The 24,326-nt window shown below is 43.7% G+C and overlaps 1 protein-coding gene across 1 annotated transcript in view; it reads left to right on the top strand.

The window, feature by feature from the left end:
- The first annotated feature begins 16,564 nt into the window (after window positions 1–16,564).
- Window positions 16,565–24,326, top strand: part of LOC112068600 (protein FAM180A) — a 44,869-nt gene continuing 37,107 nt past the window's right edge. The window contains exon 1 of the mRNA XM_024135775.2: window positions 16,565–16,686. The gene's annotated coding sequence lies outside the window, so the exon portion shown is untranslated. The remainder of the gene's footprint in view (window positions 16,687–24,326) is intronic.

The following is a 24,326-nucleotide window of genomic DNA, read 5'->3' as shown; positions in this document are numbered from 1 at the left end:
AGGGAAAGTGATTGTGTATGGGCACCGCAGAGTGAAGAATGTGTCGTGATGGATTTATCACTTGGATGAAGGGTTCGCTGGGTAACAGGAAATGAGTTAGTAGGATTGTGCAGACTACCATTTCCTCCCTGTCTAAATGTAGCCATGGGCATGTTGCTAGCTAGGAGGGAGGAGGACTGGGGGGAGTGAGACGTGCTCGTTCTGTGTCGTGGATGTTTGGTCCCAAAAGCTAACTAGCCAAGATACTTTTTCATGTGCTCGGCAATAGATGCCAGAAGTGGGTTGTTGTGSACCACTGTGTGTGTGTGTGTGTAGTACTACCTTTTCCAGTCTTATAGTGGTCCCGTGTAGCTCAGTTGGTAGAGCATGGCGCTTGTGGGTTCAATTCCCACGGGGGACCACTGAAAATGTATGCACTCACTACTGTAAGTAGTTCTGGGTAAGAGCGCCTGCTAAATGTTACAGTACAGCATCCCCCTTACCCTCACTGTTGTCTTACAGTACCCCCTCCTTGTCCTGTTTCAGCCATCAGCACCCTGCTCGTGTTTTGGTCAAACAGCCATCCTATCTTTTCCCACTTCTTTGAGCACCGTGCAGCCAACAGAAGTCTGTTTCTCCATCCTCATACCGATATTGATCTCTTCTTTCCTCTTCTCCCTCGTTCAAGGCCATGTAAAATATGCCCTGTGAACGGCCCCGCGGCCGCTTGACTGGAGCGGGCGGGTCGATGGACTCCTGTAAGCATCACATCTTATAACCAATCCTGAGGGGAGGTCTGAGGGCCTGATAGATTATGCATGGGCAGTCTCTCCTTTCCACTCAATGGCATAATGAAGACTTAATGGACACCTCGGCCGAGTGGCAGACTTACATAACCCCTATTACTACTTACTSCACACCACACACACCGTGGCGACGTTTGGCTCTGTCACTCCAGGATGCTGCGGTCTCTATTTGACTGGGTCACTCTTATTCATTAGGGCTAGCATACATCTCACTTAGTTCAGGCTGTATCACATCCGGCTGTGATTGGGAGTCCCAATGTGTGGCGCACAATTGACCCAACGTCGTCCGGGGTAGGCCGTCATTTGTAAATTGGAATTTGTTCTTAACTGACTTGCCTAGTTAAAGGTTTAAATTAAAAAACTTGTTGCAGCCTCAATCTCTTCCTGGCTAGATGTTTGGACCGTCAGTGTTTACTGGCTATTGTCAGTACTCTCATTTTAGACTAGCTCATTATTCTAAGTGGAGACCGGTGGATGTCCATGATAGATAAGATGACAACTGTATACTTGAGGGACAGGGAGGAGGAGGTCTCTTCCCCCCCCCCCCCTCTCAGTAGAGCCCAGGGAGAGTGAGAAGCCGTGTCAGTGTACGACAACACGAGTTGGTCTTCACTGGACAATACCGCTAGCTACTCCAGTTAAATAATGAAAGTCAGGGAATCTCATTAGATGGTGCTGGAAGGCTCTGTAGGTAGGTAGCAGCCTTCTCCCAGGCTGTGTTGACTAGAAGTCTTGTTGAGGTGAGCGTCGGGGTGAAGTGGTGCTGTTGTGTAAATGAGGCATGTGGAGTACTGCTACGTCTGGCCTCCGTCCTCCTCCGCCGGTACCAGCTGCTAGCTAATGACTTCCCCTGAGCTAGAGAGCCTCCGCCTCCTTCCTCCTCGTTCTCTTTGCCGTCAGCCCACTAGTGCTGAGAACACGATGACCATGGAGAACACCAGGCTTGGTCACAAGATGCCTCACTAACACACCATCCAAGTACAGGTGTTGAGGCTTCGCTCCTGCTCGTTCTCTCTCACTGCGTGTCTGCAGATTTATGGTTTGTTTAACCATGTTACCACATTTCTTTAGTGATAGTTTGGTCCTGTTATGAATGTTGAAACCCATACAATCTCACTAAGCCAGGTCGTCATTGTAAATAAAATAAAATTATTTATTTTTCTTCACAAAGTTGCATCAGAACAATGTAAACTGTGTTTGCTAGATGCAAATAAACTCTTAAATGTAGATTTCCCCCCCCCCCCCCCCCACACACAATTTAGAGATTCCTATCGAAGAGGGTATCCATCACTCCATCCATCATGCCCGCTCCGATGCCCCTTTTGGGACACACACACTCAAACACAACCTCTCTCTCACGAACACACACAATTACCCTTTTCTCTGACACACATACATACATATACAGTTGAAGTTGGAAGTTTAAATATATTTGGCTATGGTGTATGTAAACTTAGTTTTTCACAATTCCTGACATTTAATCCTAGTAAAAATTCCCTGTCTTAGGTCAGTTAGGATCACCACTTCATTTTAAGAATGTGAAATGTCAGAATAATAGTAGAGAATGATTTATTTCAGCTTTTATTTCTTTCATCACATTCCCAGTGGGTCAAAAGTTTACATGCACTCAATTAGTATTGTAGCATTGTCTTCAAATTGTTTAACTTGGGTCAAATGTTTCGGGTAGCCTTCCACAATAAGTTGGGTGAATGTTGGCCCTTTCCTCCTGACAGAGCTGGTGTAACTGAGTCAGGTTTGAAGCCTCCTTGCTCGCACACGCTTTTTCAGTTCTGCCCACACATTTCTATAGGATTGAGGTCAGGGCTTTGTGATTGCCACTCCAACACCTTGACTTTGATGTCCTTAAGCCATTTTGCCACAACTTTGAAGTCTGCTTGGGGTCATTTTTCATTTGGAAGACCCATTTGCGACCAAGCTTTAGCTTCGTGACTGATGTCTTGAGATGTTGCTTCAATATATCCACAATTTTCCTGCCTCATGCCGTCTGTTTTGTGAAGCGCACCAGTCCCTCCTGCAGCAAAGCACCCCACAACAATATTTGCCAACCCGTGCTTCACGGTTGGGATGGTGTTCTTCAGCTTGCAAGCTTCCCCTTTCTCCTCCAAACATAACGATGGTCATTATGGCCAAACAGTTATATTTTTTTTCATCAGATCAGAGGACAGTTCTCCAAAAAGTACGATCTTTGTTCCTCATGTGCAGTTGCGAACCATAGTCTGGCTTTTTTTAATGGCAGCTTTGGAGCAGTGGCTTCTTCCTTGCTGAGCGGCCTTTCACGTTTTGTCGATATAGGACTCGTTTTACTGCGGATATAGATACTTTTGTACCGGTTTCCTCCAGTATCTTCACAAGTCTTTTGCTGCATTTCTGGGATTGATTTGCAATTTTTGCACCAAATTACATTCATCTCTAGGAGACAGAACACATCTCCTTCCTGAGCGGTATGACAGCTGCGTGGTCCCATGGTGTTTATACTTGTGTAGTATTGTTTGTACAGATGAACGTGGTACCTTCAGGCCTTTTGAAATTGCTCCTAAGGATGAACCAGACTTTGTGGATCTACAATTTCTCTTCTGAGGTCTTGGCTGATTTCTTTTGATTTTCCGACTGATGTCAAGCAAAGAGGCACTGAGTTTGAAGGTAGGCCTTGAATACATCCACAGGTTACACCTCCAATTGAACTCAAATGAGGGCAGTTAGCCTTCAGAAGCTTCTAAAGCCATGACATAATTTTCTGAATTTCAAGCTGTTTAAAGGCACAGTCAACTTAGTGTATGTAACTTTTGGAATTGTGAAATTTTGAAATAATCTGTCTAAACAATTGTTGGAAAAGTGCTTGTGTATTTCACAAAGTAGATGTCCTAACCGACTTGCCAAAACTATAGTTTGTTAACAAGAAATTTGTGGAATGTGGTTGAAAGACGAGTTTTATTGACTCCACCCTAAGTGTATGTGAACTTCCCGACTTCAACTGTGTATGTGTGTTGTATATCTCACACACTTTCTGCCTGCACTCAGTGGTCAGGCTTTTCCACTCAAATGGCGTGTTTCTACCCGGGCTCCGTAAGCCCCGCAAGAGCTAAAGTTTTCCATTGAAGTTGTTGGTCTTGGTAATGCTCGACCACTCGTCAGTGTTTTATCCCCCTTTGTCCCATTATTACAGCCTTGCTGCATTCCTCACCCTCAGTCACTGTCTTGTTTCTGAAACAGTGGGTTAGAGTGAATCTGCCAGAGCATGGCACTGCACAGCTTTGCTCATCTTTAACCTATAATGTTTGGGTGCTAGGTGATTAGTTTAATCAGTGATTCTGCGTAGTGCCTTGCTGGTCCTTTTGGAATGCACTTGGGGAGGGTGAGAGACACTACATCGTCTGAGGGGACAGGCAGGTTGGCCCACTCTCACAGAGCATTACTGATAGGCTGAACCTGTGGCCTTGGGTAGAGGGCCGGATGGGGGTGTAGGGTGAACACTGATTCTAACCTTGGCTGTAGTTCACTTTGAGAGAGAGGGTTCACACTGAGGTTGAGGCCTTGACGCTCCACTCAGATCATAATGTCTCCCTGTCATGTCTCCCCCCCCCCCCCCCCCCCCAGGGAGCCGACAAGGAGCGGAAAGGACCGACGGGCCAGACGCCTTCGAAGCCGAGCCGAGACCCACGCCATCAAGGCGCTCCTCAAGTGAGACGGGAGCCTAGAAGGGACGGACAGGCGGATGCAGCAGTGGTCCCCCAGACAGACAAGATGGACACACCCCTTCCCCCGACCTCTGTCTTTAGCACTGCTTTGTCTGTGTTTTTTGGATTTCCCTTTTTGTTTTATTTTTTAAGTTGTATGGATTGTCTCTTGCCTCTTCAGTAGCCATTGAATGGATGGACTTGTCAATCATGTCTCCCTCAGGGACCAAACACTGAGGGGAAAAGCACCGACTTGGACCCTCCCTGAACACACAAGGATGCAATGTAAAAATAAATAGAGCTTAACTCTTAAATATGATCGCTCTCAAGTCCTGTGTGCACTCCTTTCACAAAGATGTTGGCAGAAAAAAATGGAGACATTCAATAGTGTTCAATTTTGTGGCCCGTTTTCAATATTGTAAGACCACTTGGTTATATTCATCTTCCAAACATCAGTTGTGCTAGATGGAGAACGGTTGTAAAGATGAATTCTATTAGCCRAGTAAGATGGCCTCCTCTTTCCCCTGGCTGTGTACTGTAGCTCTTCTCTGTAGACCTGACTGGCTAACTGTCCAGTGCTTCAACTAGGGGGTTTGTACTGTATGACAGGGTAGGTCCTGTTTAGGCCGCTAATAATATTGGTTACCCACTCTGTAACCCTCTACTGATAATATATCACACTAAACATTATTGACCAAGGTTACTCTAACATATAATAGCGTAAATACCCCCTTGACCAATCACCATGTTGGCATTACAAAATGTATGTTAAAAAAATAAAAAAATAAATCATCTGTTACTTATTAAAACATTGCTGTGTAGTGATGGCATTATGTCAACATTGACCATTATGCAATTTAGAATTGCATAATATTTTTCCCTTTGAGTGAGTTTTGAACATGTTCTGGTCTGCAATCCTTTGTTGCCGCGGTCTGTTTTCTATTAGATGAATGGGTGGGTGGCCTCCGAACAGAGGGATATACAGGGGTGTAGGGTTCAAACTGTGGATCGGGGAAATGATGGTCCTCTCGCTCTCTGGGTTTGATTAACCTGCCGGCTCTGCTGCATGTCAGAACTGCTTCTACTGCTACGCTCTCCAATGGCTGCCTTCCTCTTTTGGTTGCTTTCAAATAATTACAATGCAATGAAAACAAAATACAAAACGCTTTCTCTCTGGCATCGTTGTGAGGAAAAGGCTGTAAAAACTGAAATAAAAAATCTTAAAATTATACTCTTCGTGTTGTAATCCATTGATTTTGTTTTCTGCTGGTATTGTCAACTTTTCAGTCAGTCTTACAAATAGAAAAACACTCATTGACTCTGCTCTTAGAACGGACACTTCTGAGCGGTGCACACACTTAACTGTAATCTATATTAGTTCCTTTGTATACACGTCTGTGCACACACTTACTTGCGAGACTGCGATCCATACTAGATGCCCTCCATCTTAATGACTTGAGTATTGCTTGTCTTTGTCAAACTGTCAGCAGCAAAGCCCTCCTCCAGCTGTGTCTGAGCCTGGAGCTCAGTGTGTTGTCCTGAATGAATAACAAGCAGCAGCTATTGATTCCTCATTATACTGTCTGGGCTCTGAGTGGTGAGATTGTCTCTGGCAGGGAAAAAAATGAATTGCTCATATTGTTCTGACTGCTGCCTCTTTAGAGTGCCCTCGGTCCCAGGTGAACTAGCTAGCTCTCCCTGTGCGTAATACCCTCCTCTGCTTTGTTGATGACTAACACCTAGCCAGTTGCCTCCCATTGTGTAAAGGGCCAATGGAACACTGTATCCAAGTTCTGTTGCTCTCTCCAGGCTATAGGATGACGTTAGAAAATTAAGGCTGAGGTTTGAGGAAGGGATGTTTATCATTTTGACATCTTGCATTTGATTTTCCCTTCGCTGGTGTCTTTTTGTTCATATCCTTCGGCTTCTCAATAGAAATCAGGCCGTGTTCATGGGCTTGACCTGAACGAAYTCTCCCTTTTCAACTCCGATAGGCCTGTGTCTTTCAGGATGGTATGGGGGAGTATGACCATTGAGTTGCTTCCCTGATACTTGTAGACATGGGTCACCTACCAGGCYCATTGCTCTGCACAGAGGAGGGCTGAGWGCATGACATCAGTCTGAAACGTACAACAATGTGCTGTGACTGGGCAGGGCCCAGGTCTTTTTCATATTTCACTAAATGACGCATGGCTTAATGAGCCGTCTGAGATCATAATCCGTTTTCTTCATCCCTAAACATTGCATATTATGTTCTGTTATGCTCCCTGACAGTCAATAGAATACCGTGGACCAGCTCGGGGAACCCGTCCTGGCCCATTGGCCATCACTTGACACACCCCATCTAAAACAATGGTCTAATTGAAAAAAGCTGCACACTGGAACAGTGCTAATGTACATGTTTGCGAAGTATATTGAGTATGGCTGAAGTGGGCGGGCTGGCTGATATCCAATGGTGTTTCTGTTATAGAAGTGGGCGGGCTGGCTGATATCCAAATGTTGCTTCTGTTATAGAAGTGGGCGGGCTGGCTGATATCCAATGGTGCTTCTGTTATAGAAGTGGGCGGGCTGGCTGATATCCAATGGTGCTTCTGTTATAGAAGTGGGCGGGCTGGCTGATATCCAATGGTGCTTCTTTTAGAGAAGAAGTCATTACCTGAGATGATCAACTGCACTGTTCTGCACCACACTAAGAGCAGTGAGCCCAGCACCAAGCCCTGGGGCGCACACTAAAAGTACCCAACTATTTCAAATGATGAGGCAACAGTTGGCTACAACATGTTTCCTGCTGTGCCACTCAAGCTTGACTAGAGTCTATGATGGAACCCTGCTACACAAAACATAAACAAAAGCATTRAGTAGCAGGTGAAAGAAATACATTTCACCCAGCTTAACCTGCGGCTGATAGACAACAGTCACCATAATGTGTKTTTTTTAGTCTGTAAATACTAAAGGCAACTGGAGGGATGAGAGAAGAGAGCAGGGGAGAGAGAGAACAGAGCGAAACTGGATGATTGTAGTGGCAGGCCTGTGAAGTGTTGGCGTTAGGTGTTCTGTTAATCAGACAGACTCGTGCCTCTCTTTCCCCTGCCCATGTCTAAAGCCATCCCCTGTCCATCTCCCAGAGAATAATGGAGAAATCAATTATTCCAGAGCTGTGAAACATCGAGATAACTTGCAGTCTGAGTTTTTGTTCAGTCCTTGTCTCTTCTCTGATTGGGCGCCTACATGATTCAAATGGTTGAAAATCCATTTGGAAATAAAATGGAGGTCTGTCCGTTCATTCTTGATTGGCAAGGAAATTTTACTTGGGAATATAAAGCACTTCATTTCCTTCTGTCTTTGCAATGCAGAGGCAGCAAATGCTCTTCATATGTGGCGAGAAAAACCTATGATTTAGGCTGATGATAAATAAGAATTGATTCATTGCCTCCGTATTGTCATTTAGCCTATAAATTGCCTCTCTCCACAGGCCTGCGGACGTGCTCTCAGGTAGTTCCGGCACTTTCAACTGAGCTTTATTTGCCTAGACCAGGGAGGGAGATCRTGTTTTATAATCAAACCATAATAATTTGCTTGAAAATGGAAGCAGTCCCGAGTAGTGTAGATACAGTGGGTAGTCTAGGGGAGAATCTCAATTCCATACTGCTCACGTCCTCCCTCCTCGCCTCCTTCTAWAAACCCATTGGAGGAGAAGGTCATAGGGGTGTGACCTCTGGCTTTCTCATCCAATGGGTTTTGAGAAGGAGGTGAGGAGAGAGGAGTGAAGATGCGAGGAGTATGGAATGAGATTCTCCCTAGGAGGTCATCTGTTTGATGTGCTGCTTAATGGAAGGCTATTCTATATGTGATAGTTAGACTGGGTCAAATAGACATCAAAACCGATGTTTGAACCAGATCAAATAGACGTCAAAACCAATGTTTGAACTAGCGCTTCCTATCAGGGAGTTGGTCTAATGTTTCATATATTCATGAAGTGAAAAGAAAAAGCTATTTTACATACATGTCAGACATGCTAAAAGATCCATGGGTTTCTTTCTGTTCCCTTGAACTCTACTCCCACCTTCTGTATGGAAAAGAGAACTGCACCAACTGTAGGTTTTTTTCTTCCATAAATGATTATGCAACCACATACATGCATTTAGACTGAAATAGATATCARACTTGTGAAATACCAATTCACAAAGAACACTGTTTTGTTCATGATTATGTTTCACCAAAGTGAATGGTCTAAACTAGATGATGTAGAGAATAGTAGTAGCAGATTGATTACTAAGTGTCCTGTCTCACAGACATAATTGCCAGATGCAGTAATTAGTGTGTGAGCGCATGGACACACACATTCACACACACACATTCACACACACACATTCACACACACACCATCCTCTCTACTCCAGTTTTTTTCTACAGAGATTCCATGTAGAGTGAGTGGAGCTCGTGATTAACCAGCTCGAAATGCTGCCAAATGAAGTAACAAATCCCAGCCATTATCATAGTAATGATTTGTCTTTCTATCTATGATTGTCTCTGGACGATCCTTTCCCTCTCTCACGTTTTTTCACCAAAATGCATGGTCTACACTACATAGTGCAGGGAATAGTAGAAGCAAATTGATTGCTAAGTGTCCTGTATTACAGACATAATTGCCAGATGCAGTAATTAGTGTGTGAGCGCATGGACACACACACACACACATTCACACACACACCATCCTCTCTCCTTCCTGTTGCTACTGCGAATCTAGTATAATAGTATAATAGTGATAATAATTTGTCTTTCTATCAGTTATTGCCTCTGGACGATCCCCTATGTTCGTACTTTTAATTACAATAAATAATGTGTCTTCTTCGGGGGAAAAAAAGGAAAACCATGCCCCTGGAAAAAATTACACCTTTCGTATTTAAATTGCACTCAAATCCCTCAGGCATTTTAGATTGGTGAAACTTTTGGGCTTTTAAACTGTTCTGAATACATTTAGAACAGTACTTGCTCTGTCAGTGTGTGCTTGTGTGTAGAACAGTACCTGCTCTGTCAGTGTGTGCTTGTGTGTAGAACAGTACCTGCTCTGTCAGTGGTGTGCTTGTGGTAAAGAACAGTACCTGCTCTGTCAGTGTGTGCTTGTGTGTAGAACAGTACCTGCTCTGTCAGTGTGGTGCTTGTGTGTAGACAGTACCTGCTCTGTCAGTGTGTGCTTGTGTGTAGAACAGTACTTGCTCTGTCAGTGTGTGCTTGTGTGTAGAACAGTACTGCTCTGTCAGTGTGTGCTTGTGTGTAGAACAGTACTTGCTCTGTCGTGTGTGCTTGTGTGTAGAAACAGTACTTGCTCTGTCAGTTGTGTGCTCTGTGGTGTAGAACAGTACTTGCTCTGTCAGTGTGTGCTTGTGTGTAGAACAGTACTTGCTCTGTCAGTGTGTTGCTTGTGTGGTAGAACAGTACTTGCTCTGTCATGTGTGTGCTTGTGTGTAGAACAGTACCTGCTCTGTCAGTGTGTGCTTGTGTGTGTAGAACAGTACTTGCTCTGTCAGTGTGTGCTTGTGTGTAGAACAGTACCTGCTCTGTCAGTGTGTCTTGTGTGTAGAAACAAGTACCTGCTCTGTCAGTGGTGTGCTTGTGTGTAGAACAGTACCTGCCTCTGTCAGTGGTGTGCTTGTGTGGTAGAACAGTAACTTGCTCTGTCAGTGTGTGCTTGTGTGTAGAACAGTACCTGCTCTGTCAGTGTGTGCTTGTGTGTAGAACAGTACCTGCTCTGTCAGTGTGTGCTTGTACGCATGTGGATTTGAAATATTGGACAGCGTCTTGTAAGTTTGATCCATGAAGAAGTCAGCAGGAGAATTAAATAAATAAAGTACTGGTGGGTGACTGCCTGACTTGCCTCCATATCAAGGCTAGTCACGTAAGCATTTAAGGAATTGTCAATGCAAGACTTTAATTAAGATTCAGTCCAGTGGTCACAAAGCCACCGTCTCCATGGGCTGGAGTTCAGGATTAAAGGCTGTCTGGAAGGCACAGAGGTTGGCCTGGGCCCCAGCCTACGTCTCCTCTCTTTCTGCTCCTTCATCCTGCTCTCTGTCTCTCCATCCGGCCCAGGGGAGCAGGAGGGAGATGTTTGAGCAGGGAGGTGGGGGTAGAGGGGACTGGACTGGAGAGTTGTCTACAGGTAAGGACAGTTAAGCTTAGGTATGGCATTTTTATGATGAAGGGAACTAGTGGTTGTTGCTTCCTATAAATCTCTTATGGGCTATTTACTTATCAATACCGCTTTATTTGTACCTGCAGCTAATGCGTACAGAGCCCCAGCCTCAGTCCCGAACCGACCAGGGCCCAGAGACTCCAAGCTTTCTCAGCTGGATAATCATTTGTAGAGAAATCAATGGTGGCTGGAACGCCATTAGGAACATTTTAATTTGGAATAAAAGGAGATTTATGATTGTTGTTATGACGGAGCACCCCGGGTGCAGCGAGGCTACCATCTATGGAGGTGTGGGCTGCTGAACAACATCAGGGCAGGCTGGGTAATATGTTGGAGGGTCTACGGCTGCCTCAGTGACTTTGGTGAAACTCCGCCTCCTCTCACCCCAAACTCTCCTCCTGCACAGCTAGAGTTAGAAAGGGATTTACAGAACACTAGCAGCAGCTTCTGTCTATTACAGTCTTCTTCAACAGACTATTTAAAAGGGTGTGTGTACTGTAAGTGCACTTAGCTGATAACAACTACTGTGAGTACAACAGCTGGTGGCATTTAAACAATAGATAGGCCTGTAGGGAGAATCATGAGACAGAATGTTCCAYGCCAAATAAAATAAAGTGTTTGTCACATGCTTCGTAAACAACAGGTAGCCAAACTACCAGTGAAATGCTTACTTACTGGCCCTTCCCAACAATGCAAAATACAATACAAAATAAAGCAAAATATTAATAATAATATTAATAATAGAAAAAAWATATATATTAACACAAGGTATAAATACTCAATGAGCAATGATAGCTTGGCTATATACATGGGGTACCAGTACTGAGTCAATGTGCAGGGGTACGAGGAAATTGAGGTAGATATGTACATATAGGAAGGGGTAAAATGACTCGGCAACAGGATCGATAATAAACATTTTCAGCGTATGTGGAAGTGTGGAAGTGTGTGTGTGGCAAATGTGTGTCTGTGTGTACMTGATACGTGTTGGAGTGTCAGTGTAAGTACAGTGCATTCGGAAAGTATTCAGATCCCTTGACATTTCCCCCAAAAATGTACGTTACAGCCTTATTCTAAAATGTATTAAATCGTTTTTTTCTCCTCATCAATCTACAGACAATATCCAATAATGACAAAGCAAAAACGAGTTTTTGATTTTTTTTGCAAAAAATAACAAAAATATACATAAAAATATAACATTTACATAAGTATTCAGACCCTTTACTCAGTACTTTGTTGAATCACCTTTGGCAGCGATTATAGCCTCAAGGTATGAAGCTTGGCACACCTGTATTTGAGGAGTTTCTCCCAACCTCTCTGCAGATCCTCTCAAGCTCTGGCAGGTTGGATGGGGGAGTGTCGCTGCACATGTATTTTCAGGTCTCTCCGGAGATGTTGGATTGGGTTCAAGTCCAGACTCTGGCTGGGCCACTCAATGACATTCAGAAAATTCACATCATGATGCTGCCTCCACCGTGCTTCACCGTCGGGATGGTGCCAGGTTTCCTCCAGACATGGCGCTTGGCATACAGGCCAAAGAGTTCAATCTTGGTTTCATCAAACCAGAGAATCTTGTTTCTCATGGTCTGAAAGTCGTTTAGGTGCCTTTTGGCAAACTCCAATCGGGCTGTCATGTGCCTTTTTACTGAGGATTGGCTTTCGTCTTGCCACTCTACCATAAAGTCCTGATTTGTGGAGTGCTGCAGAGATGGTTGTCCTTCTGGAAGGTTCTCCCATCTCCCCAGAGGAACTCTGGAGATCTGTCAAAGTGACCATCAGGTTCTTGGTCACTTCCCTGACCAAGGCCCTTCTACCCCGATTGCTCAGTTTGGCCAGCTATAGGAAGAGTCTCGGTGGTTCCATACTTCTTCCATTTAAGAATTATGGAGGCCACTGTGTACTTGAGGACCTTCAATGCTGCAGAAATGTTTTGGTATCCTTCCCCAGATCTGTGCCTCGACACAATCCTGTCTTGAAGCTCTACGGTCAATTCCTTTGACCTAATGGCCTGGTTTTTATATAGACAGGTGTGTGTCATTCCAAATCATGTCCAATCAATTGAATTTACCACAGGTGACCTCCAATAAAGTTGTAGAAACATCTCAAGAATGATCAATGGGAACAGGATGCACCTGTGCTCAGTTTCGAGTCTCATAGCAGAGGGTCTGAATACTTTATATATATATATATAGTCCCAAGTCAAGACAATCAAGTCTCAAGTCAAGACCGACAAGTATCAAGTCAAGTCTCAAGTCCTAAACTTTGAGTTTCGAGTCCTAAACAAGTCATAATGTGCTCTGCACCAAATGTAATACCATTTCACATTTCATTTTAACAAGAGTAATAGTTAGTCTATTACATTTACGCAAATCATGAATGCTTTTAAAAATACCTATATAGTTATTAATTTCCAAATAAATACATGGGTAGCCATGAGAAAAACCCCCCCCCCCAATAGTGATCGACTATCGAGGATCGCATTCGCCCACCCTTAACACACCCACACTCTCTCGCTGTGTGGTTACAGTAGGCTAACGTATGTCAATGGTTTTAGGAACAGCAGTAACATCAGGCAGGATTTAGGCTTCCAACTTCCTAGCCAGTTGTAGCTCAATCTTGGGTGCAATGATCACGTTCCCGCACTGACTGACTGTGTGGAGGCTCATTGATTTAACGTTACGTTAGCCTACATGCTACACTAGTAAAGTAATAAAATAATTAGCCACGACTTACCGTTCTTTGTGCAGCTTCAAATGTCGAACAAAGTTGGAAACTGTTGCGCCTCCGTCTGTAATTTTCTTCCCGCATGTTTTGCAAGTTGCAATCCGTTTTTTGTTGATACAGCGTAGTATTTATATCTGAAAATAATAATTTTGGGTATCATCTTTCCAAGGGCTCCATCTGAATTCACCCGCTGACGTTCCTCTGCACTGCCACGCACAACTTTTTCTCAGCTGGCACAATTTGATTGGCTGCTGTCCGATTCAAACTGTAATCCGTTAAATGAAGAGTTGATGCGCTGCACACTTTTTAAAATAGCATCATTTTTAATATTTGGGCTTGGTGAGGGTATCAAGTCAGGTCGAGTCATAAGGCTCAAGTCGAAGTCAAGTCACGAGTCATTGGTGTTAAAGTCAAAGTCGAGTTGCAATTCATCATATTTGTGACTCGAGTCTGACTCGAGTCCAAGTCATGTGACTCAAGTCCACACCTCTGCATACTACCCTCTGTAGCGCCTTGCGATCGGATGCCAACCAGTTTCCATACCAAGCTGTCTTGCAGGTAGTCAAGATGCTCTCAATGGTGCAGCTGTAGTTTTGAGGATCTGAGAGCTCATGCCAAATCTTTTCAGCCTCTTGAGGGGGAAGAGGCTCTTGTCGTGCCCTCTTTACTACTGTACTTACTACTTTACTACTGCAGCTGTAGAATGTTTTGAGGATCTGAGAGCTCATGCCAAATCTTTTCAGCCTCTTGAGGGGGAAGAGGCTCTTGTCGTGCCCTCTTTACTACTGTCTTGGTGTGTTTGGACCATGTTGTGTCCTTAACAATGTGAACACCGAGGAACTTGAAGCTCTCAAACCGCTCCACTACAGCCCTGTCGATGTGAATGGGGGCATTTGGCTCTCCATTTCCTGTAATCTATGATAAGCTCTTTGTCTTGCCCACATTGAGGGAGATGTTGTCCTGGCACCACACTGCCAGGTGTTTGACCTCCTCCCTATAGGCTGCCAGGTATTAGTAGTGGGAAGTGTTTGTTCACCTTCGGCCTCACTACGTTTGTTGTTAAACCTGACATCTACCCCTTACCGCAATCTTCCCTCCCACCGCCTTGGCTGTGTGACCCCTATTAGCCAAACTTGGTCAGAGAGATGCTCTCTGTCTGTGTTACATCTCCCACCACAGAGCACGTGCAATCTGGACGAGACCTCCTGTTGCTGTGCAAGGCAGTCTGTGTTCCCATCCAGCCTTTGTGTTCACCTGAGTTGAATCCACAATGAGCTGTCTCCTATTCAACACATATCCTCCTAATGCTCTTTTAGCATGACCTATCTACAGGTAAACACCAAACCAATGGACCACTGAACTACCCCTGTTGCCTGGCTACCCATCCACATCTCTACGGCCAAACTGACGTTTCTTCTCCAGGATGACAGCGATCGATAGAGCAGCGAGTTGTCAGGCAGCTGCCCCTCCTCCCTGGTCTATGGAATCGATTCAGCATGTTCTTCAGCAGATTCCATTCCACTAGTGGTTTGATGATGTACAAACTGTGCCCACGTTTAGATGTGAGTTCGAACTTTTAGCCCTGATCAAATAGAGGGTTTGACTCGAGAACTGTTTCATATTGTAGGGTCAACGACCACTAAGTGTAGATGTAACATTTGGGGGTGGATATATTTCTTCACAAGGGGGAGTGCTTTAAAGTGTGGTGGTCTTGATTTTGAAACAGGGTTTATTCACTAGGAACTAAACGGAAGCAAACTGAAAGATACAGGGAGGGACCTACTGTACCTGACTTTGTCAAATAGAAACTATTGTTTTTGTTGTAAAATGTTTTTCCGTTTGGAGTAAACGGTTTCTGTTGCAAAACAGGGGGTGTATTCATTAAGGAAACTCAATCATCAAGTATGCCGACGACACTACAGTGGTAGGCTTGATTACCAACAACGACGAGATGGCCTACAGGGAGGAGGTGAGGGCCCTTGGAGTGTGGTGTCAGGAAAATAACCTTACACTCAACGTCAACAAAACAAAGGAGATGGTCGTGGACTTCAGGAAACAGCAGAGGGAGCACCCCCCATCCACATTGACGGGACAGTAGGGGAGAGGGTAGTAAGTTTTAAGTTCCTCGGCGTACACATCACGGACAAACTGAATTGGTCCACCCACACAGACAGCATGGTGAAGAAGGCGCAGCAGCTCCTCTTCAACCTCAGGAGGCTGAAGAAATTCGGCTTGTCACCAAAAGCTCTCACAAACTTTTACAGATGCACAATCGAGAGCATCCTGTCGGGCTGTATCACCGCCTGGTACGGCAACTGCTCCGCCCACAACCGTAAGGCTCTCCAGAGGGTAGTGAGGTCTGCACAACGCCTCACCGGGGGCAAACTACCTGCCCTCCAGGACACCTACACCACCCGACGTCACAGGAAGGCCATAAAGATCATCAAGGACAACAACCACCCGAGCCACTGCCTGTTCACCCCGCTATCATCCAGAAGGCGAGATCTTTACAGGTGCATCAAAGCAGGGACCGAGATACTGAAAAACAGCTTCTATCTCAAGGCCATCAGACTGTTTAACAGCCACCACTAACATTGAGTGGCTGCTGCCAACATACTGACTCAACTCCAGCCACTTTAATAATGGAAAAATTGATGTAAAATATGTATCACTAGCCACTTTAAACAATACCACTTAATATAATGTTTACATACCCAACATTACTCATCTCATATGTATATACTGTACTCTATACCATCTACTGCATCTTGCCATCTTTATGTAATACATGTATCACTAGCCACTTTAAACAATGCCACTTTTATATGTTTACATACCCTACATTACTCATCTCATATGTATATACTGTACTCGATACCATCTACTGCATCTTGCCTATGCCGTTCTGTACCATCACTCATTCATATATTTTTATGTACATATTCTTCATCCCTTTTCACTTGTGTGTATAAGGTAGTTGTTTGAAATTGTTAGGTTAGATTTCTCGTTGGTTATTACTGCATTGTCGGAACTAGAAGCACAAGCATTTCGCTACACTCGCGTTAACATCTGCTAACCATGTGTATGTGACAAATAAAATTTGATTTGATTTGTTTAGGGTTTAAGAACCAAACGACAAGAGTTTATATTGGACAAATTCAGTTAGGTCCCTTCCCGTTTCGCTCCATTTGCTTCCATTTACAAAGAAAGGTTTTGCAACCGAATCTGCGTAATGAATACGCCCCTGGTGATTATGTTATTGATCCATCAACACATCAAGATCAATAATATGGTGAGTAGGACGAAACCCCTTTTTCAAGTCTTTTGCAAAAATATTTTTACCTGTGTACTCAAATTAGCCATATTTCAATTTCTGAGTACTTTCAGTGCAGATCGACTAGAGCAAATCCTTTTGAGAAGTGTCAAGAATGATTCCATTAAGATCAAGCTATCTCTTCTCAATCTATCAAATACATGAGGAGGATCATTGCCGTCAAAACTCATTCACACCATGACAGTGTGTAGCCTATGATGCGGTGAAATCTTGAAACATCTTCTATTGTCTCGTCTATTGATTTATTTATGTTCTTTAGGCAGCATGTGTTCCTTCCTGCCAGAAAGATAGATAGATAGGACTGAGTAATAGAATCGCTGGCACTCGGGGCTGACAGAGTCCATTATGACAGCAATGATGTCTTCACTCCTGCTGTCACCATTTGAGTAATGGCATCTCCTGCAGAATGCATCAAAACTCTATCTGCCGTTCTACTCAGTATCAAGGTCTTCCATACTTTCAAAGTCAGGAATCTGAGTACAATTATGTCTCCTTTGCGTCAGTCGCTGCTTGTTATTATTCACAAACTCCTTCAGTTGCTGACTTTAATCAATAGATAAACTCAGCAAAAAWAGAAATGTCCCTTTTTCAGGACCCTGTCTTTCAAAGATAATTCGTAAAAATCCAAAATAACATCACAGATCTTCATTGTAAAGGGTTTAAACACTGCTTGTTCAATGAACCATAAACAATTAATGAACATGCACCTGTCGAACGGTCGTTAAGACACTAACAGTTTACAGACGGTAGGCAATTAAGGTCACAATTATGAAAACTTAGGACACTAAAGAGGCCTTTCTACTGACTCTGAAAAACACCAAAAGAAAGATGCCCAGGATCCCTGCTCATCTGCGTGAACGTGCCTTAGGCATGCTGCAAGGAGGCATGAGGACTGCAGATGTGGCCAGGGCAATAAATTGCAATGTCCGTACTGTGAGACGCCTAAGACAGCGTCACAGGGAGACAGGACAGACAGCTGATCGTCCTCGCAGTAGCAGACCACGTGTAACAACACCTGCACAGGATTGGTACATCTGAACATCACACCTGCGGGACAGGTACAGGATGGCAACAACAACTGCCCGAGTTGGATTGATTTGGAGGTGGAGGGTCAGTCATGGTCTGGGGTGGTGTGTCACAGCATCATCGGACTGAGCTTGTTGTCATTGCAGGCAATCTCAACACTGTGCATTACAGGGACGACATCCTCCCTCATGTGATACCCTTCCTGCAGGCTCATCCTGACATGACCCTCCAGCATGACAATGCCACCAGCCATACTGCTCGTTCTGTGCGTGATTTCCTGCAAGACAGGAATGTCATGGTTCTGCCATGGCGAGCGAGGAGCCTGGGTCTCAATCGCATTGAGCACATCTGGGACCTGTTGGATCGGAGGGTGAGGGCTAGGGCCATTCCCCCGCGGAACTGCAGGTGCCTTGGTGGAAGAGTGGGGTAACATCTCACAGCAAGAATCTGCAAATCTGGTGCAGTCTGAGGAGATGCACTGCAGTACTTAATGCAGCTGGTGGCCACACCAGATACTGACTGTTACTTTTGATTTTGACCCCCCCTTTGTTCAGGGACACATTATTCCATTTCTGTTAGTCACATGTCTGTGGAACTTGTTCAGTTTATGTCTCAGTTGTTGAATCTTGTAATGTTCACACAAATATTTACTTATGTTAAGTTTGCTGAAAATAAACCCAGTTGACAGTGAGAGAATGTTTCTTCTGAGTTTACAAACACGGCTCTTTTTTTTTCATGTCTTTGCTCTGCACATTTTTAAATGATAAGGACGATAATAGCACAGAGCAGACATTATGGAGGGAGAGCTCTTTGGGGATGTGCTGCCTCAGTCGTCGCTCTGTGATGTTGTGGTCCTTTGCCAAGGTGCATAGTCTGCAGGGCTGGCGAGAAGTGGCCTATTAAAAGCCTGTAAAGTAAGCACATTTGATGTCCTTGATACGTCTACTTCACTCACGCCCTCATAACAGGGTCAATACAGGCCCTGACAACGGTGGTTCATTGAAAAACATATAAACAGAGACCCATGGATATTGTGATGAATCACTCAAGATGCCGATACAATAGAGTTAGCCAACTGGCCGTCTCTCCTGTCTCCACCGCACCTCCCTCCCAGACCCTAGCCCATGCTACTCCTCAGGGCGACACTTGATGTGTGCTCATTGATTATGTGGTTTTTAATGAACATTATGCAGAGCAGGAGATGTACAGTAGTACTGTTGAAAAAGGCTCTATGTCAGTGCATCGATCTCTCCATTAACCGGTCAGTGTTGGACAGTGTGGCCATGTATCCTGTTAATAAAGTGTGACGATTTTAATGGTTAGAGTCTACGGTACCATGCTGTACCAGGTGTAAAACACGTTGCTTCCTATTAGATTGGCCAACCACAGGGAGAGTGAATACTTTGTAAACTGTTTAGTGTTTCCCCATGGACTTTATTCTAATGGAGAGTGTGATATGAGATATCATTTCCCTGGTTTATATTTGCGACTTGTTGTTGTGTTTCTGCAAAGGCAATAAATCAAGCTCTTTAGCAACTGTCTCCAGATCAGCGCTTGCTGCATCAGATACTCTGGGGGCATGTCAATAGTGTGAAGTGGCTTGTCTCCTCCCTTTCATCTGCACTGATATTAAAGAGGCTAAAGCCAATTCCCCATAGCTATATTTACCACATTGTTTCCTCCATATCCTGTTTCTCTCAGACCCAATTCTGATGCTCCTTAGATGAGATTCTGTGAACTGGAGACTGGTGCGCTGTGTGATTCCCTGCTCAGTTGTGGAGATTCATAGATGTCTTTAGACTTGGAGGATGTTAGCTTAGGTGACACAGGTTCAATTATGAAACTGGCCCAAATGGTGTCTCAGTCTTCTTGGGCGTCTTCTCTCCCCTGCACTAGCTGGTGGCTAATGGCTCTGACCGCCATAGAGCTGCTTGTTCAAAACTATCAGCAGGAGCTTTACTGGGCGAATGGTTAAGCTTGTTTGCATGTCTTAGATTTCAGTTGCAATGAGATGGAATTAGTTGGAATCACATTGTGGATGTATCTGGGGTCAGGGTGCACCGTAGACTAACCACAGGTCAAAAATGTACTGTGTCATCCAACTGAGTGTTGGAATTGGGAGATGATACTGATATTTGCTCCGCTGGTCGTTATGCAGTAGTAACAGGAGAGCAAATGCCTGCTCCCATTCAATTTCTGTTAATTTGCCTATTAACTTGAATCGTTTATCAGAGCATCAGGGGTAATTTAACTGTAATCTTTGAAGAGAATAGATTATGTGCACTCTATTAACCTTTTCACTGCTTCCCAGCTAGGCTGCTGTGTGAATATCAATAGTGTTTTCAGTGTTTGGTCCTCTCCCTTCTGCCTCAGCCCTTTTCTCCATGAGGAGAATTTGAGCAGAGTCAACCTGGACTCAGTGAGTGACAATTAGTATGATATGTTACGTTTTGTATGGTATGTATTAATTTGTGGATGTCCATCATCCATTTCATATGATATGTTACGAATTACAATTCGTATTTGTTATAATCTGCAATTTGTACAATATGTTACAAATTTGCAAAACGTATGATACATTACGAATTCCATTTTTTTATTTTTTTATTTATCCGTTATTTTACCAGGTAAGTTGACTGAGAACACGCTCTCATTTACAGCAACGACCTGGGGAATAGTTACAGGGGAGAGGAGGGGGGTGAATGAGCCAATTGTAAATTTGTTGTGGCTAACATTAGCTAGGTGGCTAGGTGGCTAATGCTAATGTTAGCTAGGTGCCTAATGTTAGCTAGGCTAGGGGTTAGGGTTAAGGTTAGGGTTAAGGTTTAAGGTTAGGGTTAGGTTAAAGGGTTCAGGTCAGGGTTAGGGGAAGGGTTAACTAACATGCTAAGTAGTTGCAAAGTTMCTAATTAGCTAAAATGCTAAAGTTGTCCGTGATGAGAATCAAACAGACAACCATGAACCACCCTACTTTAGCTTTTGCCTTTAAGTAAACCTCTGTTTTATGTATCCATACCAAACGTAACATATCATACTAACCTGAGTGTCTAGGATTTACATTTACTGTGTTACGTCTAGTGTATGAGACCAGGCTGGCAGAGCAGGATTGTCTACCGTGTATCACTGAGTGCACAATACATTAGGAACACCTGCTATTTCCATGACGTAGACTGACCAGGTGAATCCAGGTGAAAGCTAGGATCCCTTATTGATGTCACCTGTTAAATCCACWTCAATCAGTGTAGATGAAGGGGAGGAGTCAGGTTAAAGAAGGATTTTTAAGCCTTGAGACAATTGAGACATGGATTGAGTGTGTCAAGAACTGTAAAGCTACTGGGTTTTCCACACTCAACAGTTTCCTGTGTGTTTCAAGAATGGTCCACCATCCAACTTGACACAACTGTGGGAAGCATTGGAGTCGACATGTACCAGCATCCCTGTGGAACGCTTTCTACACCTTGTAGATTCCATCCCCGACAAATTGAGGCTGTTCTGAGGGCAAAAGGGGGTGCAACTCAATATTAGGAAGGTGTTCCTCATGTTTTGTACACTCAGTATATATCTAAATGTTGCTCATGTCTCAAACAGTCATTGGTCAAAGCATCCGACACCAGTCGAGTGGAGTTTCCAAAGAAACACAATGTTCATAATAGTAATGTCCTGCGGTTCTCCTCCTGGGAGAGATACAGCGAGACATATGAAGAAAATAGAACATTTTATATTTTGCCAAAGAGCTGAAGTCAAAACAACAGGTTTATTCCATTCACATCTGCAAGACATTGCAGCCTGGATCAGAAGAGAGGGAAGCTGATGGTGGATATGTGATTTTTGGCCTTTCAAAGGGAAATAGTGAAACTCAATTGACTGTGTTTCAGTGTATTGCTGGCCGTTTGGGTAAGCTGTTCTTCTGGTCATATCTCTTTTTGGTTTATGCTTCTTTCARTGTCCAATTTCTGTTCCATTGCGGGCAAATTGTTTCACCATGTGTAATGCTAATAACGTAAGAGTGTTGCGTATGTCTTATTAAAGATGAGCTACTTTCCATGGGGAATAAAAAAAACAGTTTTCTAATAGTGAATCGTCTAGATTAGAAGATGTGTGTATTTGGAGTGAATTGTAGACCTTTAGACACTTTGTACATTTTTATTAGGATTTCCTTTGAAATGTTCAGCACCAGTTAAATGCACTGCACAAGCAGCAACCAGCCCTATAAGTCATGTATGTGTGTGCACATTCGCGTGTGCGTGCATGCAATTAAGCATGAGCGTGCGCAATGACTGTGTGTCTTCTCCCAAAAAAAGCCAATTAATTCCATCTCCCGCTGTAGAGCCTTGTCAGCCAGGGCCATTAACCAGAGACGGACAGGACGAGACGCTGAGATGTCTTAACACCTATGTAACATCTTTGTTGATGAAAGTCCTCTGAGATCTTTGATTGGACGGTTGGGGGTGTGGGGTGACGGGAAGTTCCAGACTTAAAAAGACACCTAAAAGACAAGTCGTTCTCGAGCTCGTTTGAACAAGTTGGGTGATTGGCAAGAAGTTGTTTTTGTGCTTGGCTCTTTAGGATCGGAAGTTTTAGTGGATTATTTTTAAGTCATTTTTCTGACCTGCGAGTCAGGCAGTACAGTAGCTGATTATCTCCATTCATTTAAAGGAGACTTGAGTCTTTTCTCTCCRCACTTGTCTCCATGTTGTTTATTGAATAATGTTGCATATTCTGGTTAAACACTTGATTGAGGCTTCAATCTCTTGTCTAAYTGTTGATTCTAATTCTCCACTGAAACTGTCTTCAACAGAAGGTCTGAGGCGATATTTCCCTCTCTCTATACTCACTGGCACGTACCCTTTCAGCTTGTTGTTTTTAAAGCCCAGCTTCACAGGAATTAGTAATAGTTCTCAGCCATCTGTCTATTACAGTACCTCAGTAAAGACAGAATGGCAGCTTTGTTACTTTTCTTCTATGGTAAATCCATGTTTCCAGCACCAACCCACAGTCTGAAGAATCATATACTGTATTGAAGAAAACTTTAGTGATGAACAAGAACTGTAAATACATCAAGCAGCTAGTTTTAAGATGATGGTGTGATTATCCATGTTTCTCCTAATGACTCAATTTCCTCAACAAATATGAGGRACTGTATATGATTATGATGGGGGTAGCCGTACAGACCAAAGCTTGGTCAGCCTTTCGTCTTATCCTGAAGTCTGATACTGGGGTTACGAGGCCTTTAGATAACATAGTATTATAGAAAATAGAGGAGCTTGTGGGAGGAYCTATGAAAGGATGGCCTCGATGTAATGGCTGGAATGGAATTAATTGAACGGTATCAAACACATCAAACATATGGAAACCACGTTTGACTCTATCATATTGAGATAGAGCTATCATAATGAGCCTGTCCTCCCATAGCTCCTCCCACCAGCCTCCTTTGATATAGATAGAGGCCTATGTTCCTCTTCAGCCARCAACAGAATGGGGACATTTAGTTTCCTTATCTCTCCTCTCATGGGAACACAAACAAACTGAATCGACTTTTCCACATGGCTTCAGACGGATGAGATAGTGGGATGTCCATCGAGAGGCAGATGATTGCAATGTTCGACTTTTAATTTCAAGGAGTGTGAGGGAGGGCTAAATTCCTCCTAGTCGTTTCATTGGCCAAATAATCCTTCATTGGAGGTTAACCACCTCTCTATCACTGCTCAATCTGTTAGATAAAGATGGGATGGCCTACAAAATAGGGAGGAGGGAGAATGGACAGAAATAGAATGACAATTAGATGGAGKTTTGGAGATTGTGCATCCCAAGAGTCCCTCAAAGCAGGGTGGGCGACGTTCACAGGTTTGGAAATGATTCGTTTGGAGAATTACCTCAATTTTTCTCCCTGCCCCCTCTATCTGTGTCTCTTTCTTGGGGCGAGAGGAAAGGTATAAATTTTCATTTCTAAATAAGTCATTATTTGGGCTCKTCTTTGGCCATTTGTCTTTCTATTTATTATACTTTTAAGTGTGTTATTTTTTGGGGGGACAGATCGTCCTGCTTTCAATTTAAGAAAGGAAATATCTCCTTGAGCTCTCGTGGTAATAAGATGTCCTATAAAGAAATCAAGGTTGGGTCCTTAAAAGATTCACGGTCAGGTAGGAGTGTTGGAAGTCTAATTGACATCTCTTTCTATCCTGACCAGAGGACCCTCTCCTCCCCCATCCACACAGGTCTTCCAGGTTTTGATCTACAAATGTGTGATGTTGGGTTTTGGAGTGTTATTCATTTCCCTCAGTATACACACCTGTGTGGTTTTCCATCTTGGGGCTATCCTTTACCTGAAAAAGAAAAACATGAAAATGTAATGCAAAGTACAGTAGAAAATCCAAATGTTATGATGAAACCAAMGCTTTTACCCTTGTACTAGGTGCAGTGTTGTGTTCAGGGATGTAGTAGTAGAACAAGTAAACTCTCAACACCTGTCAAGATGACGGGTGGGTGGGGACTAGCATTTACCCTCAACTGCATCCCTGGTAATATTTTTACTCTTATAGTCTTACTGTAACAGTCTTGCTACCCTTTAGATT

This window comes from Salvelinus sp. IW2-2015, unplaced genomic scaffold (genome assembly GCF_002910315.2).
Source record: "Salvelinus sp. IW2-2015 unplaced genomic scaffold, ASM291031v2 Un_scaffold591, whole genome shotgun sequence".
In the NCBI taxonomy this organism is placed as follows: Eukaryota; Metazoa; Chordata; class Actinopteri; order Salmoniformes; family Salmonidae; genus Salvelinus; species Salvelinus sp. IW2-2015.
The sequence above is the reverse complement of the archived record's forward strand: the minus strand, read 5'-3'. Positions and strand labels throughout refer to the sequence as shown.